Below are 15,874 nucleotides of genomic sequence, written 5' to 3' on the forward strand. Positions count from 1 at the left end.
TAAAAAGAAACTTATATAAAAATTAGCACAAAAAGGCTTTTGGACAAACTAAACTTAAGGAAAAGTATTAATAATACTGTGAAACCACGGTATATCAATGCCCTCAACTTAAATTCATTGTTTGTCCTCAAGCGAGGCACTATGACTCAATACACAATCTTTGTACAATAGTATCCATGTTTCATCCTTTTCAATCATTTGGCTATCAATCCCTATTAATCTCATCAAATCTATGCATGCTATCACTATTAGGCTTGAATTATGTGGGATCAGAAAATGACACAGACTCGCCATGCACTAACACTTATCCTCTTCAATTTCTTACCGAGGTGCTAACAATTACGGCATTGCAACTAGTGTCCTCACTTTAAACAAAATCCTCATTTTTCACACAATGATTTCAGTTTGAGTATAAGGATTACTTTTCAACACTCGCTCTCAAAACAAAGTCGCACTCGTTCATACCTATTTCCATAAGCTTGCCCTTATTTTCACTGCCTTAAGTTCGCTATACAACCCTTAGGATCACGATAGGACTTTCTTAGCTAGTAACATAGGCTCAGGGTCAGGTAGGGTATATTTAGGTATACTTTAGTGACTTTTTTGCCCTCCTTGACATATCGGCCAAACCTTCCACTTTCTATCATTTTATGTCGCCCAGTTTCTTATATTCTTTCACCTTGCTATTTTCTCTTCTTTCTTCATTTGTGTAAGTGACTCTCTTCTTTTCTTGCTTGTATTTCTTGTATATTTTTCTTTTTCTGTACTTTTCTTTCAACTAATTCTTGAGTAACTTTACTTTTGTTCTCTCTCTCTCTTTGTTCTTTCAACCCCACTTTCCAGAGCATTCCTCATAATAGCCACCCTCAATCATGGCTTTGCCATGAGTCAAGGTACACAATACCCAAAGTTGGGTCAGGTCCATAACGAAGGTTGTTTACTTCATTAGCCACCCTCAACTTATGCTTTTGGCATAAGCTGAGGTGCACATGTCCAAGGATGGACCAGGGCCAACACATTGTTCCCAGAAAAGATCAGTTGGGGTGAAAAAGAAAGGTCAAATTTAAGCTCAGATCATTTGGATCAAAGAAGAATAAATTTCAATTGGTTTCTTTTATGTAGGCTAGAAATGGGCTATACTGAATAAGGGCCTATGATCCTTTCCTAATTGTCTTTTATAGCTCACTTTTAGCAGGACTAACCAGGCAAGTTCTAGCTCAGTACCAATAGTAGACTATTCAAATTTTCCTCACACTCACTTGACATCTAATCACTATACCAGATTATCAGACACCTAGTTCGAATTTTGGACTTAGGGTAATGCAATGGTGTACCTCTATGTCATGCTTAGGGACACACAATTATCAGTTACTATGCCTAGTCATGCATCATTTTTCAATTTATCAGGATATCTTTTTAGCCATCATGATCCAAAATTAAACTATGTACAAAAGATATAAACATGCCGGTTCAACAGAAAAAGTAATCAATCTTTTGGGGAAAAAGAACACAGGCAAGAAAACCCCAAAAGAGGATAGTGAATTGGGCTACTCAGACTTCACCCTAACACTCACTTTCTATTTACCCCACCCCCAACAAAAAAACATGCAACTGTCCCCAATGCATAAAAATTTAAATACTAGGGTGGTAGGTGAAGCAAACCTGTGGCGCAAAGCGCCGTCAATCAGCAAGATGGTGGGTTCGATTCCCCGAAACCCACGTCCTCTACAATTTGGACACCCTCAGTGGTGTCCTCAGCAACAATCGCACCATCGGTAGTGCCTCCTGCTATCTCCATAGTGCGGGAGCTAGACGCCCCAGCTGCTAACTCTGAATCTCTCATCTGGTGCGCCTCCTCCTCAGCAAGTGAGACTCTTCTCGCAGCCTCCATCTCTCGGCGCTCCTTCTTCCGTGCTCGCGGCTCGTCCTCTGCTCGACCCCTACGCCTCTTGGCATTCTATCGAGGAGGAGGTGGTGAAATCTCTGAAGTGGCAAATAGGGCCGCCACCACTGTGTCTTCAGCAGGCTCGACAGAAGGGGCCTTAGACTCTGGCACCCTAGCCTCTAAGATCGTGTCAATATCTGCATGAAGACTATCAACTTCAGCCTGAAGATTTGACACATCCACCAGAGGGGCTGGTCGGGCTAACACCCTCAACTCAAAGGCATCCAAGCGCTGGTGAACCTCAGCGATCTTCTTCTCTGTATACTGGACCATTTTCCGCTCTAGGCGCTCTTTTGACTCAGTAATCGACTTCTGTATCCACGGCTGGATATGATGCAGAAGTGTAGCCATTTGTGCCTCTAATTTTTGGACCCTAGCAAGCGGGACCAGTGCCGGTAGAGGGTCTGTGCGAGAGGAGCTCGGGGCAGTGCTACTACCCGGGATAGACTCGACCAGGGTAGTGTCAGTGAACACCGCCTGTGTAGCCGTGCGGGCCAGGGCTCCTGTATCAGCAAGATCATCAGCAAGTGGGGGCAGCTCTGGACGGGGCCCTCTGCGTGGAGCCAACTCATTGGCCTCATCTCTGATGAGGCCGACGTCAACAGTGCCCTGCGGGGTCTTGAGCTGATCTACGTGCCATATAGGCACACCTGCGGACCTGCAAAGAGCAAAGATCATGCACGGGAAAGGGTAAGTAGTAGTGACCTTGAAAGCCCTCTCGTGCATGACTGTTTGTAGAAGCCACGCGAAGTCCACCTCAAACCCGTCTATCATCACCGCCATCAACACTGCTCGATCCCATTTAACGATATTATCAGCAGCCGTGGGGGAAAGGCAGTGACGGACAATCAGCCACAAGAACTTCGCCGTGAAAGTGAGGTTAGCCTTCTTGATGGCCCTCTTTGGCTCAGTTACCCAGTCGGCACCCTCTCCATCAACTGACAGGTGTAGGGCCATCCACCTCTTGGTGGGCTCTCTCAGTGATAGCTCGCGCAGGAACTGTCCATCTTTAACTATATGCCAGCGGTAGTCAAACTCGGCAGTGAGACGGGTCCGAGTAGCATCAACACCCTCGCCGTATAGAAACCGGTGGATGGCAGGCAGGGAATGTCAACCTGTACGCCCCGTACTCTGACCGGCTCCAGTGGGGCCTGTTTAGCGGGGGCAGCCTTCCTATCTATCTGTGATCGGACAGTCGGTACGTAGGATGCGTAGAACTCTTGGACCATTTCTTCACTTTAACGTCCCAACGTACGTGCTGTCCACTCCAAGCGATTCCTGGTGAAGAGATTGTGGATCTCAGGCATCGTCGGGAGACTCCCTGTGAGGACCCTCCGCTCCAAGGTGAGTGTTTGAGTCATCACTCCTTTATCAGTCAGGAAATTAGCGTCGGAGTAGACTTGAAATTGCCCGTCGACACACCATCGATTGGGTTGGTCAGTGCCTAGGGTGGGGGCCTGAGCTGGTGAACCTGATGTGGATTCCGAAGTGTCAGAATCATAAGAAGAGGCCGACGCTGCAGCGGTGGCGGGTGCGGGAACCTCAGCAGAGCCAGAGGTTTCCTCAAACCACGAAACTCCTAAGGATCCGGACGCTCCTTCTTCATTTGTGGCTGACCCAGAGGGTGTGCCGGTCAGTGTGCGCTCCTCATCAGACTGGGAGGTAGTGACTATGCCGGACGCCACCTTTTTGGGTGAGGCTCTGGGAGCACGTGCAGCACGGGAAGGGGTGGAAGTACTTGGGGGCACATACTCGGGGTCACGCTCATTATCCGAGCCAATGACCATGCGGGCAGATGGGGCGACAGACTTCGATCGCCCACGTGCGTAGATTCGGTCTTTCTTGGGTGTCATAGTAGATAGTACCTGTAAAGGATCAATATTAGTATGAGAAGTGGCAAACAAGACAAGCAAAACCACAAAAACAATTAAAATAGTATGTCATTACTATGGTAACAGGGACACACGAGGGGCCTGGTGACGGCTCGGCATGACTATGATGGACCGTCATGGGGTCCGTTGTGTTTTACTTAAACTACGTATATATGGAGAACCCTGAAGGAGAGTCTCTGACTAGTATGACGGTATGTGCAGTACGGACCATCACAGGTACGACGGTCTGTCGTAGGTATCCGTCGTAGGACACTTGAAAAAAATATAGAGACCCTTAGGAGAGAGGTCTTTGACCGTTATGACGGTCATGCATGACGGACCGTCGTGGGTATGACGGTCCGTCACATGTGTCCGTTGAAGGACACATAGAAAAAATGAGAGACCCTTAGATACAGGGTCTCTGACAACAAGAACGGTTGTACAGGACGGACCGTCATGAAGACGATGATCCGTCCCATGTGTCCGTTGGGGGACACTTAGAGAAAAAAAATGAGAGACCCTTACAAACAGGGTCTCTGACAACCAGAACGGTTGTGCAGGAAGAACCATCGTGAAGACGACGGTCCGTCACATATGTCCGTTGGAACAGGGTACTAGGACTTTTGGAATGAACCCTACGGCGGTCCGTCATCGGGGTCTCGTGTTGTATATCAGTGACATAACTGGGGGTACCCCATGCATCCCCGATGAACCGTGGTCAAACTTGTAGTGTTTTGGACCTACATTTGTCTAACACAACTACATAGGAAACTAGCAATGCAAAAGCGCCTATGTCTTGGGTTGTAAACACGGCAATTTCAAACATTTTTAACCTAGGTTAGACAGAATCTTATAAAAGAAACGAACATATGACGACGAACTAAGCTAATACTAAATTAATAAACAAAAATGCAAGATAAATGAGTAGAAATTAGAGACACATACTTAGAATTGGAGAAAAACAAGATGGGCGAGTACTCGGTGACCAAGAAGACACCCACAGCAGCAACTCCGATTAGTAGATGATAACTTCTAGGGCTTTGGAGAATTTTGGGGGAATAATGATTGAGAGAGAGAATGTGGAAGTTTAAAAGAGAGGGAAATGGGAGGTAAAATGAAGGAATGGGGTGAAATGAGGGGTTGGGGAGTTTAAACGGCCTGATTTTGAAAAAGACTCCAGCCGGGTTGGGTCGGGTACGACTCATTAATCACGCGACGAATCCCCGACGACGGTCCGTCTCAGTTGTGACGACCCGTCGTTGGTTCCGTCGTGTGTGCCCTAGTTTGAAAATAACAGAAAGACGTACCTGGTACGACGGAGGCATACGACGGTCCGTCGCAGGCGCAACGGTCCGTCAATGTATCCGTCAGTGACTGTTGTAGAGTAATTTTCTGCAGAATTTTCAGGTAATGTGCCTGCAAATTTAAAAACCCATAAGTAGAAAAATGATACCATTACTAAAAAGACTGTAAGTATTGGGTTGCCTCCCAACAAGCGCCTAATTTAATGTCGCGGCACGACTGGTGACACTTGATTATTCAGACTTCATCAAGATTGTATGCCTCTATCACTTCATTCCCCAATGCGTTACGCCCAAAATAAAGTTTTATTCTTTCTATATTCATCTTAAACCACACTCCCTCATTGGCTTTTAACTCAACTGCTCCATGAGGGAATACTTGGGTAATCAAGTAAGGGCCAGTCCATTTGGACTTGAGCTTGTCCGGAAGACAAGGCGACCCAGAACTGTCTACCAGCACCAAATCCCCAACCATAAACTCTTGTTTTGCAATTTTTTGTTCATTCTCCTTCTTCATCTTTTCTTTGTGGGATATGGCAGATATTGATTGGATCCCACCACTCTGCCTCATGGTCCTACAAATTTTGAAGGTCGCTTCTTCATTATTCAACCGAAATGTCATATGTCCCTTCTCCATATCAACTAAGTCTCTACCTGTAGCAAGGAATGGCCTCCTAAGAATAATAGGCACTTCAAAATCAACCTCAAATCAAGAATAAATAAATCAGCCGGAAAGATAAATGACTCCACTTTGACTAGGACATCATGAAGTATCCCTATAGGCCATTTCACTGTCCGATCAGCCATCAGTAGCCGCATCACAGTGGGTTTTGGATCCCCCAAACCCAACTTCTTGTAAATCAAGAGGGGCATGAGATTTATGCTTGACCCCAGATCACATAATGCTTTCGCAAAATGTAATGACCCAACTGTACAAGGAATATTGAATGCACCCGGATCTTCTTTCTTTTGTAAAAGGGATCTTGTAGCAATAGCACTACAATGCTGCAGTCTATAATCAACCTCAAAAGTGACCGATCTTTTCTTGGTGACCAGATCTTTCATAAATTTGGCATAACCAGGCATTTGTTCTAGAGCTTCTACCAAAGGGACAATGATAGAAAGCTGCTTCAACATTGTTATGAAACGCCGGTATTTACCATCCTCGGTCTTTTTCACTAATCTCTGATGGAAAGGTGGTGGTGGCCTAGGCATGGGAATTACCTTCATAGGTAGTTCTGCATCTTTTTCATTACTTTCCTCTACTTCACCATTACTTTTTACCACATTATCATTATCCTTTCTCACATTTTCCTCAGTAGACGGCATAGGTGGGTCAATGGTTTGCTTACCACCCCGAGTAGTCATTGCCATACAGTGCGCATCATTCTTTGGATTTTGGAAAGTGTTGCTAGGAAGAGAGCCCGGTTGCCGTGTGTTCACTATCGCAGATAATTGGGCCATTTGCAACTCGATCTGCTTAATCAAAATTGAATGTGTATCAACTTTTTGCCCAATACTAGCCAAATCACACGTCAACTCTTTAATATGCTCATTACTAGCATCGAACCTCCTCATCATTTTGTGCAACATATCCTCAACTCACGCCATACTATCTCCACCATCCCTAGGAGTAACTTCACGATTTTGAGGAGGGACATAGGGCCCATTCCTGTCGTTTCTATTAGCATAGTTACCCCTGTTAAAGTTGTTGTCGTGGTTGTAGTTTCCATCTTGGACATAACGACCCTCACGATTGTAGTTACCATAGTTTCGACCTTGGTTCCCTTGACCTTAGTGACAATTAAACTAATTTGAGCCTTGGGAGCTTGGTCAGAAACCCCCCATCTTCTCATTTATTGCATAAGTGTCCTTTGCATAATAGCATTCATCATTAGGAGGTGGTGGTTTAGCCAAGTAGTTGACTGCATTTATTTTTTCTGCACCCCCAGTGACATGTTTTAGTACCAACCCAAGCTCTGTTCTCATTTGAGCCATTTTTTCACGAATCTCATCTGTGGCTGGGTTGTTAGTGGACTGCACTGCGAAGGTTTTTCTCCCTGTATCAAACTTCCTAGTACTCCAAGCTTTGTTATTTCGGGAGATTTTCTCTAATTTTTCAGCGATCTCAGCATAAGGACATTTCCCATAAGATCCACCTGCTATAGTGTCCAACATCGCTTTATTGTTATCATCCTGTCCCCGATAGAAGTATTCCTTCAGTGACTCATCATCTATACGGTGATTTGGGACACTTCTCAAGAACGAGGTGAATATATCCCAAGAACTACTAACTGACTCTCCTGGTAGTGCCACAAAGTTGGTTCCAAGTGAAGATTGATTTGTATAGGAGCTCAGTGAACCACATAGAAGCCTCTCCCATCAGTGAGAGAGGAAAAACTCTGAGACCTATTACATCTAAATCCAAATCAGGCCTCCCTACACATATTTTACACACCGCCCTTACCTTAGCTATATGGGCATGTGGACCCTTATAGGGTAGCCCTGAAAACAAAGCTCTGGCAGTGAGCATTTGCGTCAGGATACTAGTTACCACAAAAGTGTGGCCTGTGGGTAGAGGAGGCAAAACCAGTGGCCCATCGGAGTCTGCTATGCTATCATAGCCTCTGCAGTATGCTTGGGGTCGTGGAGCGGGATTTTGTCCCCTCTGTTGGTGTTCACCCGGAGCATCGGGTAAGAACTGACCATGAACATCAACCGGAGTTGGGATGTTCTGGTTTGGATCATCATCATTTTGTAACGACCTGTTTAGTCGTTTTGAGTAGCAGACTTCAATTCTGGAAAAACTGGCAGAAGCGACAGACCCCACGACGGACCGTCATGGGCACGACGGACCATTGCAGGGTCTTGTTTCAAAACACTTAGAAAATCTGAAATTGGGTACTGAAAATCGACTCTCTGAACTTTATGACGGAATGGCAGGACGGACCGTCACAGGTGTGACGGACCGTCACAGACTCTTCAGAGAAATTGAGTCTCTGAACTCTGTGACGGGCAGCAGGACGGACCGTCGCAGGCGCGACGGACCGTCACAGGTTGCGCAATCCCAGTCTGGGTCGAATTTCTTGATACGTTTTAAGGGACGTTTTTTACTATTCTTGCCTTAATTATAAAGTTAGTGGGTTAATTTTAATAAGTCTAATTACTTAAGGGTTAAAAGAGGTAACCTTAAGTTAATTAGTGGTGCATTATTGCCATCTTTTATTCTTAATTATATACTAATTAGGGTAAAAGAAAGAGGGTTGGAATAAGAAAAATAAGAAAGGACAAAGAGAGACAGAAAAAGAAAGAGAACGAGTAGAGAGAGAGAGAAACGAAGGGGATAGCAAGGATTTTGAGAAGATAGCTTGTTGATCGCAATTCTTCGGTGGAGGTAGGTTATGGTTTTCATGCTATTCGTAGTAAACTCTTAATAGCGAATGATATGTGTTAGTAGTATTGTAAACCTTCTATATTCTTAATTGTATGCTTGCATGAATGATGTGATTATGTTATTGTGAATAAATAAGCATGATGAAGCTATTGAATCCCAAATCTTGAAAAGAAACCCTAATCTACTTTGTTAATGATGATGCCTTGGTATAAAAGAAGGCATGATGAACAAAAGTGGTGAGATTAGAGGATCGGGTGCCACGTTCTGGTACCAAGATAGTATATGAGGATCGGAGTGTCACGTTCTGACACCAGGATAGTATATGGATCGGGTGCCACGTTCCGGTACCAGGATAGTATATGAGGATCGGAGTGTCACGTTCCGACACCAGGATAGAATATGGATCGGGTGCCACGTTCCGGTACCAGGATAGTATATGAGGATCGGAGTGTCACGTTCCGACACCAGGATAGTATATGGATCGGGTGCCACGTTCCGGTACCAGGATAGAATATATGGATCGGGTGCCACGTTCCGGTACCAGGATAGAATGAGGATCGGAGTGTCACGTTCCGACACCAGGATAGTATATTGAGGAGCGGAGTGTCACGTACCGACACGAGAGGAATAAAGATAATGAATCTTGAAAAATGTTAATATATCCAATCTAATGAATTGAATTCCCAAATGAGTATGATGAGGAGGCGTGAGTCCTCATTGATGTGCTTGGTGTTGTAACCAAGGGTTATGGTAACTGTAAATGTTGCATGCTAAGGATATTAGTTGATTTTATGATATTGCTTAATATATACTGTTTTCTATTTTGAATTGGCCGATGATATCTACTCAGTACCCGTGTTTGTACTGACCCCCTACTTTTATGTTTTCTTCTTTGTTATTTGTGGAGTGCAGCAAACGTGCCGTCGTCTTCAACTCAATAGTAATTCAAGCCAGTCTTTACTACACCGGAAATTCAGGGTGAGCTAATGCTTCTAGCTTGGACTGGATCTTCTTCTTCAAGTCTTGATGCCTTGAACTTCCGGCATGGACTAGCTTCTAATGTATTTTTAGCTTCTTAGAATACTCTTAGTTTAGTAATTTGATCATAGATGTTCTTGTGGTGATGACTTCCAGATTTTGGGGATAATAATAGTCATTGATTTTATTAATGAGTTTAAGTCTTCCGCATTACTTTATGTTGATATTATATTGAAATGTTAAGGTTTAGATTGGTTGGTTCGCTCAAATAGCAGGGTAAGTGTGGGTGCCAGTCGAGGCCTGGATTTGGGTCGTGACAAACTTGGTATCAGAGCATTAGGTTTGTTGGTCTCATCACACAAGAACGAGTCTAGTAGAGTCTTAAGGAACGGTAGGGGGCGCCTTTACTTTTCTTTTAGAGGCTACAAGACTTTAGGAAAATTCCATTCTTTCTTTCTTTCGGGCTACTACTTAAATCCAATTGGTATCTAGGTGATACAAATTGGTATCTGACCATCTTTACTCTCTTTCGTAGATGGTTAGAACTAGAGCAACGACTACGCCAACACCAACACCAGCACCAGCACCAGCAGGACAGGGTGCGTCTGAGCCAGCCACTGGGGCTGTGGCTCGAGGAAGAGCAACGGCAAGAGGCCGTGGTAGAGGTCGTGGGAGGACGTCCTCTAGAGGAAGAGGACGAGCACCTAACCCATCTGATACTAGGGCGGTGACTCCTCCACCGACTGAAGAAGTAGTAAGAGAAGGGGATGATGGGGAGAATGAACAAGTGCAGAATGAGGAAATGCCACCCCAACCTACCCCAGAGATGATCAATCAGGTTCTGGCTTATCTTAGCGGGTTATCTGATCAGGGCCAGACACCCCCAGTGTTTTCTACACCAGCACCTCAGGCTCCGGAGGTACAACATGCGGCTACTATGGCTCCCCGCATGGATGTTCCATTGGAAATAAGCACATTTCCTCGTCTGACTACAGGGCCTGTAATGACAAATGATCAGCATGAACTTTTCAGTAAGTTCTTGAAATTGAAACCTCCAGTATTCAAGGGTGCTGAATCGGAGGATGCTTATGATTTTCTGGTTCACTGTCACGAGCTACTACACAAGATGGGTATAGTAGAACGGTTTGGTGTTGAGTTCGTGAGTTATCAGTTTCAAGGGAACGCCAAAATGTGGTGGCAATCACATGTTGAGTGTCAACCGACAGAGGCACCACCTATGACTTGGGCCTCATTCTCTAGCTTATTTATATCTCTCGGACTTTGAGGGATAGAAAAAGGGATGAGTTCTTGAGCCTAGAGCAAGGTAGGATGTCGGTTAATGCTTATGAGGCTAGGTTTCACGCACTATCCAGATATGCCACGCAACTTTGTTTCAGTCCACAAGAGAGGATTCACCGGTTTGTGAAGGGGTTGAGATCAGAGTTGCGAATTTCGGCCTTACAGGTAGCGGCTACAGCAAAATCCTTCCAAGAAGTGGTAGACTTTGTGATAGAGGTGGAAGGAGTGAAGCCCGATGACTTCACCTCGACATTGACATCAAAAAGGTTTCGAAAGGGAGGTGAGTTTAATGGTTCTTACTCTAGAGGACAAGGTTCCGGAGGTTACTCAGTCCGACCAATTCAGTCTTCACTACAGACTGTAGTTGGGGGTCCACCTCCGACCGGTCAACACTTCTCTGAGAGACCTATGCATGAACCCAGAGAGTGCTATGGATGTGGGGAGATTGGACATATTAAGAGATATTGTCCAAAACAGAGTTACAGACCTCCAAATGTTAGAGGTAGAGGTGGTCATGGTAGAGGCCGTTATTCTGGGGCACGTGGTTTCTAAGGATGGAGTGATGGTGGATCCTTCTAAGATTGAGACAGTGAAGAATTGGGTAAGACCTACTAATGTGTCAGAAATAAGGAGCTTTGTTGGGTTAGCTAGCTACTACCGCCAATTTGTCAAGGGATTCTCTTCTATTGCTTCCCAACTGACGAACTTGACTAAGAAAAATGTTCCATTTGTATGGTCGGATGAGTGTGAGGAAAGCTTTCAGAAGCTCAAGACTTTGTTGACTACCGCACCCATTCTCACCTTGCCAGTGGAAGGTAAGAATTTCATTGTCTATTGTGATGCATCTTATTCGGGTTTGGGTGCAGTGCTAATGCAATAGAAGAGTGTGATTGCTTATGCTTCAAGGCAACTAAAGGTGCATGAACGTAACTATCCGACCCACGATTTGGAATTGGCTGCGGTGGTGTTTGTATTAAAGCAATGGAGACACTATTTATATGGGGTTAAGTGTGAGATCTCTGCCGATCATCGTAGCCTACAGTATGTCTTTACTCAGAAAGATTTGAACTTGAGACAGAGGAGATGGATGGAACTACTGAAGGACTACGACATCACTATTTTGTATCATCCGGGGAAGGCGAATGTTGTAGCGGATGCTTTAAGTAGAAAGGTGGGAAGCATGGGAAGTCTAGCTCACTTGCAAGCTTCTAGACGCCCATTGGCTAGAGAGGTTTAGACTCTAGCTAATGACTTGATGAGATTAGAAGTAAATGAGAAGGGAGGATTGTTGGCTAGTGTGGAGTCAAGATCTTCTTTTCTTGACAAAATTAAAGGAAAACAGTTTGATGATGAGAAACTAAGGTGAATCCAAGATAAAGTATTGCGAGGGGAGGCTAAGGAAGCACAAATCGATGAGGAAGGTGTTTTGAGAATCAAGGGAAGGGTATGTGTACCCCGCGTCGATGATTTGATCAACACTATTCTGACAGAGGCTCATAGTTCAAGGTATTCTATACATCCGGGTGCAACCAAGATGTATCGTGACCTAAAACAACACTTTTGGTGGAGTAGAATGAAGCGTGATATTGTTGACTTTATTGCCAAGTGTCCAAACTGTCAACTAGTAAAGTATCAACACCAAAGGCCCGGAGGAACACTTCAGAGAATGCCCATTCCGGAATGGAAGTGGGAAAGAATTGCAATGGACTTTGTGGTTGGTCTTCCAAGGACAATGTGTAAGTATGACTCCATTTGGGTGATTGTTGATAGGTTAACTAAATCTGCTCATTTCATTCCGGTAAAGGTGACTTACAATGCAGAGAAGTTAGCCAAGATCTATATCTCAGAAATCGTTCGATTGCATGGGGTTCAACTATCCATCATATCAGATAGAGGTACGCAGTTTACTTCTAAGTTTTGGAACACATTGCATGCGGAATTGGGTACTAGGTTGGACCTTAGTACTGCGTTCGATCCTCAGACCGATGGTCAGTCTGAAAGGACGATTCAAGTGTTGGAGGATATGCTTCGTGCATGTGTGATAGAGTTTGGTGGCCATTGGGATAGCTTCCTACCCTTAGCGGAGTTTTCATACAATAATAGCTATCACTCAAGTATTGATATGGCCCCATTTGAAACATTGTATGGGAGGAGATGTAGGTCTCCCATTGGTTGGTTTGATGCATTCGAGGTTAGACCTTGGGGTACTGACCTTTTGAGGGATTCGATAGAGAAAGTGAAGTCTATTCAAGAAAAGCTTCTAGCGGCGCAAAGTAGACAAAAAGAATATGCAGATCGAAAGGTTAGAGACTTAGAGTTCATGGAAGGTGAACAAGTCTTGTTGAAGGTTTCGCCAATGAAAGGGGTGATGCGATTTGGTAAGCGAGGTAAACTTAGTAGCCCAAGGTATATTGGTCCATTTGAAGTACTTAAGTGAGTAGGGGAGGTGGCTTATGAGTTAGCCTTGCCTCCAGGGCTGTCCGGAGTGCATCCGGTATTCCATGTGTCTATGTTGAAAAGATATCATGGGGATGGAAATTACATTATCCGTTGGGATTCAGTTTTGCTTGATGAGAACTTGTCTTATGAGGAGGAGCCTGTTGCTATTTTAGATAGAGAAGTTCGCAAGTTGAGGTCAAGAGAGATTGCATCCATGAAGGTGCAATGGAAGAATCGACCGGTTGAAGAAGCCACTTGGGAGAAGGAGGCAGATATGCAAGAAAGATACCCACATCTGTTTACAGATTCAGGTACTCCTTTTCGCTCTTGTTTTCCCTTCTTGTGATCGTTCGGGGACGAACGATGGGTAAATTGGTATCTATTATAACGACCTGTTTAGTCGTTTTGAGTAGCAAACTTCAATTCTGGAAAAACTGGCAGAAGTGACAGACCCCACGATGGACCGTCACGGGCACGACGGACCGTCGCAGGGTCTCGTTTCAAAACACTTAGAAAATCTGAAATTGGGTACTGAAAATCGACTCTCTGAACTTTGTGACGGAATGGCAGGACGGACCGTCACAGACTCTTCAGAGAAATTGAGTCTCTGAACTCTGTGACGGGCAGCAGGACGGACCGTCGCAGGCGCGACGGGCCGTCACAGGTTGCACAATCCCAGTCTGGGTCGGATTTCTTGATACGTTTTAAGGGACGTTTTTGACTATTCTTGCCTTAATTATAAAGTTAGTGGGTTAATGTTAATAAGTCTAATTACTTGGGGGTTAAAAGAGGTAACCTTAAGTTAATTAGTGGGGCATTATTGCCATCTTTTATTCTTAATTATATACTAATTAGGGTAAAAGAAAGAGGGTTGGAATAAGAAAAATAAGAAAGGACAAAGAGAGACAGAAAAAGAAAGAGAACGAGTAGAGAGAGAGAGAAACGAAGGGGATAGCAAGGATTTTGAGAAGATAGCTTGTTGATCGCAATTCTTCGGTGGAGGTAGGTTATGGTTTTCGTGCTATTCGTAGTAAACTCTTAATAGCGAATGATATGTGTTAGTAGTATTGTAAACCTTCTATATGCTTAATTGTATGCTTGCATGAATGATGTGATTATGTAATTGTGAATAAATAAGCATGATGAAGCTATTGAATCCCAAATCTTGAAAAGAAACCCTAATCTACTTTGTTAATGATGATGCCTTGGTATAAAAGAAGGCTTGATGAACGAAAGTGGTGAGATTAGGGGATCGGGTGCCACATTCCGGTACCAGGATAGTATATGAGGATCGGAGTGTCACGTTCCGACACCAGGATAGTATATGGATCGGGTGCCACGTTCCGGTACCAGGATAGTATATGAGGATCGGAATGTCACGTTCCGACACCAGGATAGAATATGGATCGGGTGCCACGTTCCGGTACCAGGATAGTATATGAGGATCAGAGTGTCACGTTCCGACACAAGGATAGTATATGGATCGGGTGCCACGTTCCGGTACCAGGATAGAATATATGGATCGGGTGCCACATTCCGGTACAAGGATAGAATGACGATCAGAGTGTCACGTTCCGACACCAGGATAGTATATTGAGGAGCAGAGTGTCACATACCGACACGAGGGGAATAAAGATAATGAATCTTGAAAAATGTTAATATATCCAATCTAATGAACTGAATTCCCAAATGAGTATGATGAGGAGGCGTGAGTCCTCATTGATGTGCTTGGTGTTGTAACCAAGGGTTATGGTAACTGTAAATGCTGCATGCTAAGGATATTAGTTGATTTTATGATATTGCTTAATATATACCGTTTTCTATGTTGAGTTGGCCGATGATATCTACTCAGTACCCGTGTTTGTACTTACCCCCTACTTTTATGTTTTCTTCTTTGTTATTTGTGGAGTGCAGCAAACGTGCCGTCGTCTTCAACTCAACAGTAATTCAAGCCAGTCTTTACTACACAGGAAATGCAGGGTGAGCTAATGCTTCTAGCTTGGACTGGATCTTCTTCTTCAAGTCTTGATGCCTTGAACTTCCGGCATGGACTAGCTTCTTATGTATTTTTAGCTTCTTAGAATACTCTTAGTTTAGTAATTTGATCATAGATGTTCTTGTGGTGATGACTTCCAGATTTTGGGGATAATAATAGTCATTGATTTTATTAATGAGTTTAAGTCTTCCGCATTACTTTATGTTGATATTATATTGAAATGTTAAGGTTTAGATTGGTTGGTTCTCTCACATAGGAGGGTAAGTGTGGGTGCCAGTTGCGGCTCGGATTTGGGTCGTGACACATTTATTCCCAAATTTTGATTCATATTGCGCAGTGTACACTATAATTCGTGATTTTAGGGAAACAAGGGTTCTCTTCCTCTCCATGTATTTGGCATATACAAGGAGGATAGTTCTAAAACAATCAAAAACAATAAAACAAAGTAAAATAAAGAAAATATCAACTAAACTATAGTAAAAAGTTCAAGTTAATCTAAAATCTATGATCCCCGGCAACGGCGCCAAAATTTGATACACTCAAACTTACTTCTCAAATAAGAAGTAAAGCGGTCGTGTCAAGTAAATAACCCAACTAGTGAGGTTGGGATCATTCCCACGAGGAAAATAGTCTAGACTTAACTTCAACGTG

This window comes from Solanum lycopersicum, chromosome 11 (genome assembly GCF_036512215.1).
Source record: "Solanum lycopersicum chromosome 11, SLM_r2.1".
Lineage (NCBI taxonomy): Eukaryota > Viridiplantae > Streptophyta > Magnoliopsida > Solanales > Solanaceae > Solanum > Solanum lycopersicum.